The following is a 6,008-nucleotide window of genomic DNA, read 5'->3' as shown; positions in this document are numbered from 1 at the left end:
TCAATTAGAGGTTGACCATTGAGAATTGAATATAATATTTTTAAATTTGTATTTTCAATAAAAAGATGTATTTAGTTTTATCCATCCTAAATAATTCTATATTCACTATTTCTTATCCATCTAAATTGTAACACCCTACCACACAGAGCTTTACACCTAGAATGTAAAATAGAGGTGGCGATGCACTACGACCTCTAAAATAAAATATATAGTATAATAATTGAAAGGATTTAATATACGAGGAGTCTTGATGAAAATATAAAGCAAAAATCGTAAAATATAAAAGCACAACGTTCAGAAAATGTGGTTACTTGCGTACGAAGAAATCTAAAGTCCACTATCATAATTATACAAAAGATAAGAGTAGAAGATCAAAGGTACAAAATAACAAGTTCCTAATTCAGCTTGCGAAACTAAGGCTGGCCGAAAAATATTTATGTATATATACACATAGTCCCAAGTCCCAAAATGCACATACATAAATCCTAGTTCTCCATAAAACCTCTAAAAGGTACATAAAACAAGCATTCTTATACACAAGAGGAGAAACTATAAATTTACATATAATAATATCAAAATAACAAAAGAAAACTCCAAAGTAAACCACTTCGCCGCAGAAACTCTAGACACCTACCAATGTGCCTCTCGACCTGCATCTGAAAAACGACAACACAGTATGAAATGAGAATCGGAGGTTCTCAGCATGGTAAATGTGCCACGCACATAAGATATAAGGTCTTGGGAATGCCAGAGGCAATTTTAGAATGCCAGAGACAATCCTATAATGCCGACATTCAGATTATAAAATTTAAGAATTAAAAGTGAAACCATAAATAAGGGTGGTTTTCTAAAAATTCCTAAACTTAACCAAATACTTTAACCTAACCCTCCATCATCCTCTTTCCTCCAAAACCTCCATCACCAGTATAATCACATAGACAAGCAAGCAGACAATAACAAACACAATTAGGACACAAGTAATGCAAGGAGCACGTATACAAGTAAGCATATGAAAGTCACATAGGCATTCCCAATTAAAGCATGAACAATCAATTCAAGCAATATGCTTATGATGCATGCCTGTCCTATGGCTGTTTATATCAACTGTCGGTTACTTAGCCATCCCGACATGTCCTGGTAGCTAACCATGGACAGTACACCAAACACGGAGCAAGTGGGACAACGTCGCAACCCTTGCATCTTACCCACGTACCCGGAGCAGGGGACAACTTCACTCTACCTCTTATCCAGGTGGCATATAGCTCTCAACTCGGAGCAAGCGGCGACAGAATTTCACCCTTGCATCTTATCCGGAGCTTTAAACTCTTAACCGGAGCAAGTGGATACACCACTGCATCTTACCCGGCAATCTCGCCTCTTACCTGGAGCAAGTGATTAACACCACTGCGTCTTACCCGGAGGCACATCATAATCAATTTCAGTTTCATTATCATTATAATTCATTCACAATCATCTATAACCAATGCATAATCATCCTTTACAACCACGGCATCACATATACTTCAGTTCTCTGCATTTTTCATACAAAATTCATCATTTTTCAACCTTGTTTCACCCTCAAGTTATCACTCTTTTCTAGTTCCATCTCATCACTAGGCTTACTAACAAAATCTAGGACCAAAGGAATGAAAATAGAGGTTTTGAAGTTTAAAATTAGGTTTAAAATTCAAAAACCAGATTTGCTAAAACAGGGGCCATGCGTACGTGTGGGCGTGAAAAATCTTTGCTCGTGTACGCAAGCCCCTGCTCGTGTACGCATGAATCTCAACCTGAAAGGGTTGGTCGCGTCGCGAGCAGCTAGGCGCGTACACAAACCCCAGCTCACGCGTACGCATGGAAGTACGTTTTTCCAAAAGTTTTGCTGAATCAAAAACTGCAGAATTTCATTTTGGGACACTAAACTTTCGACGCGTATAACTTTTTTTCGTTTTCAATCCTTTTTCTTCCATTCTTTGAACGGCATAAACTTCTCGGACCCAATTTTTATATAAAACAAATTCGAAATCATTTGGAAATTCGGAAGTCAAGTTATGCTTTGCCGAAATTTGGCCAAAAATTAATTTTACACAAAAGCTCCAAACCTTAATTTTCATTAACCCAAACTCAAGTCACACTTCCATTACATATAATCGGCATAGCCACCATATACCATTTATTTTACCAAAGTCATTCACAACCTGCTTCAATCAATTATACATCAATATGTACCTAGTTTCATACTTAATTCTCATGACTTTAGTCACAACATACACCAACATACCACCACAAACTCATGTTCATTCCTTTTCCTACTTTACAAGAACCAATAAGTCATCATTTAACAGCCCAATTCTAACATCAATAGTTAAGCAAAAACTCATCATTTATCATTAAGTACTAATCAATTTACATGCTCATACATTCATTCCTATTTTAAAGTCAACTAGCCTAAGTCTTCAAAGAACATTATATATTATATAAGTGAAACCTAAATCATACTTTAGCCGATTTCCACGTATTACTCAAGACAACCCCGTAAGACAAGCTCGCAAGCCTTCCACACTGAAGTTCAATTCTAACACCAACCAATTTTCCAACTAAGCTTCCAATGGCTCCAAAGACTTCATATCATACATACATACACACCTAATACAAATATAACATATTTATACCCAAAATTCAATACCCAAAGCACTTAAACAATGAATTAGCTAGGGTTCTAGGATTCTCACCTTATCAACGGGAAATTGGGACAAGACTCGACAACTCCACCAAGTTAATTTGATCCTAAACACCGAAATTTAACAATTTTCAACATCTTTACACAGGAATTTTCAAAACTAAAACTGAGAAAATCGAGGAAGAAAATGTGACTTTCTTATCTTACAATGTACCAATTTTTGCAGAGCTCGACGCCGCAGACGCGTGGCCACAAACAGTGCAACGATCGAAGCTCAGAGCGGAAAGTTACGTGGATTTAAGTCAATGCCAAGGGTTTGGAACCTTGGAAATGTTCTTCCTCTCCTCTCTTGCTGGATTCCAGCGTTCTTGCATGCAGAAGGGAGAGAAGTAAGCTGAAGCTCACTTAAGTAAGTGAGTTGGTTGAGCCCACGGGTCCGGTTCGAGTCCGATTTGATTGGTTCGGTTTGTTTGGCCCAATTTTGGGCTAAATTCTTTAAAATTGGTGTCAAAATTTTTGTTTTAATGAGCTCTATCCTAATTTAATATTTGTGATGGATTATTGTAATCATAATTAATTAAAAAAATTAAGAAAATAAAAAAAATAAAATAAAAGATACAAAGTAGAATAAAAATTTATTTCGAAACTAAAAATTTGTCAATTGTGCTAAAAATTCTAAGAATGTGTATCTTATTATATAATCAATTTTGTTACTTACTTCAACTTCATTCTCTTTGTATCCAAAAAAGTATATAGTGTCACACTTATTTCAAAAAAAATAAAACTCTTCAAATATATGGTATAATGTATAATTTAAGAACAATAAAATAAAAAATATCTATAATTTTATAATAGTATTTTAAATTTTCAATGACAATAATACAAAGAGTTTAAATCTATCAAAAGAATTCTAGATCTCAATTCAATAGTTGCCCTTTACACATCTTATTTAAATTTGAATTTTAAAATTTAATTTGTATCTTCTTTTTTTTTCTCCTAATAATATATATTATTTTTGACAAAAAATAGGAAATAAATCTATTAGACTAAAAAAATATTCTATAAAAGAATTATTATGAGGAGATTTATAATTAGAGAAGAAAATAATAAAAGTATTAATAATAATCAAGAATAAAAAATGAAGTTCATATTAAAGAATGTTAGAAAAAATAATAAAATTCATATTAATATCAAGTCATAAAAAAAATAAACAACAATTCAAGAAAACGAAAATAACAAGATCAATAGTAATGATACAAATCAAAATACATAGGAAAAAAATAAACTATTATATGATAAAACTATCATGAGTATATTTTATCATTAAATAAACAAAAGTTAACGCAAAATAAAATTATACGTAAAGAGAAAAAAATAAAAAAAAAGAGTTCAAATATCCAAAATGATAAAAAGATTATTTATACGATTTTATTATATTCAATTAATTAATATACATAATATTAAATTGTGTGATATTTAAATATTTAATCAAATTAATTAATTGATATAATTAATCCATCGTAATAAATTATATTTAATGAGTTAAAAAAAATCAGAAAACACTCTCATAAATATGCTACGTCAACAATTTTATCATTAAGTTTAAAAATCTAATTTGTATATAATAGAATAGATAGAATAGATATTGGATATTAAATGCATATTAAATGAATATTATATGCAATCAATTAATTATTACTATATAATAAATAGATATTAAATACAATCAATCATCAATTAAATAAAAATAATATTTATATTAATTAAATATATTACGAGTAAATAAAATCATCATAAATTTTAGTTAACTAATTAATATCGATTAAAGCTGAATCATTTTTTTCCTTATCCTCCTCTATAAATTAAATAGATAGATGCCTTGATATTTGGTAGCGATTAGTTAATCTTATTCTCATCCTCGTGATACAAGAAATAATGAAGAATCAGATTATGTCCACTTCTCTTATAGTTTTGTTTATTATTCTCTCTTTTGCCTCTAGTATGTATTACTAAGTAACATTACTTATCATATGTTTATGATTCATCTTTGTTATGTGTTCTAGAAATAATTAATTATTAATAAATAATAGTTTTATTGTTGCAGATGGTGGATTATTAGCAGAGGCAAAAGTAACTGTATGTCGATCGGAAATACCAATGATTCAGTGCATTCCGACGGAGTGTGAGAAAGTGTGTGATCATGATTATTCAAGTAACAAGGGACGTGCAAAAGGCATTTGCTTGGATAGAACAAGATGCATTTGTATTTACCCGCCCTTCAACGGACGTTGCTTTTGATTTGATTTGCTCCAATCATTATTATGCCTTCCGTAGCCCTTTTTTTATATTATAATAACAATCCCGTAGCTTTAAATACCACATCCTTGAATAAAAAGCATTTAATAAAAGAGCATATGTAGATGGAGGTGAAGATGGTGATGGTGAGATTTAAAGGCAATTGTTAAGGTTGCTTGTATTAACAATAAGTGAATATTCCAATGAAAATATTATAATTATCTTTGTACCAAGACAATTCTTTTATATAACGATAATTTTATTTATTGTTAAAAATATTAAATTAAATAAGTTATTATTATTTTTGATTTGGATAAATAAGATTAAAATCAGAAATAATATTTTATTTGGGTTTTAAATTTTAAAGAGTATCACATTCAAATATAAATAATGACTTCAGTCTCCAATCTATCAAATCTGCCTCTATAGCTCTTTTTCTAGCGTGAAATTGTGCGATTCAACCCTATTAAGAATATAAAAGGTTTTGGTTGACGAATATTAAAGAATTACAAGAGCCAAACTCTCTGATCTCAATCATGCTCTCAAATGAAGGGACGCTTTCGCGCTCTAAATTATATTTCTTAGTGATTTAACATGGATAATCTTGAGGTTGAGAAATCCTAAAATTTTCAAATAAAATAGAATTTTTATTTGATCAAATGGTGATAAATAATTTTATTAAATTAAATTATATTAATGTGATCATTAGATGATAAAAAATGCTAAAAAAATAAATAAATAATATTTTAAGAGCATAGAAATATTAAATTGTCATTTCAATTTACTTTTTTAATCAACGACAATAAATATCTTGAATTAATTAAATTTTAAAAAATTATATAACTAAAATTATTTCATTTATTCAAGAATTTTTGAACATACAATAGTTCAATTAGAGGTTGATTATTGAGAATTGAATATAATATTTTAAAATTTGTATTTTCAATAAAAAGATGTACTTAGTTCTATCCATCCTAAATAATTCTATATTCACTATTACTTTTCCATCTAAATGATTCTAACATTGATAGAA

General features: G+C 29.9%; 1 long non-coding RNA gene across 1 annotated transcript in view; it reads left to right on the top strand.

Moving 5' to 3' along the window:
• Positions 1–5,427, top strand: part of LOC110263634 — a 10,596-nt gene extending 5,169 nt beyond the window's left edge. The window contains exon 3 of the long non-coding RNA XR_002349511.1: positions 5,417–5,427. This is a non-coding gene — a long non-coding RNA (uncharacterized LOC110263634). The remainder of the gene's footprint in view (positions 1–5,416) is intronic.

This window comes from Arachis ipaensis, chromosome B06, assembly GCF_000816755.2.
Source record: "Arachis ipaensis cultivar K30076 chromosome B06, Araip1.1, whole genome shotgun sequence".
Taxonomy (NCBI): Eukaryota; Viridiplantae; Streptophyta; class Magnoliopsida; order Fabales; family Fabaceae; genus Arachis; species Arachis ipaensis.
Note: the sequence above shows the minus strand (reverse complement) of the source record. Positions and strands in the feature narration are given on the sequence as shown.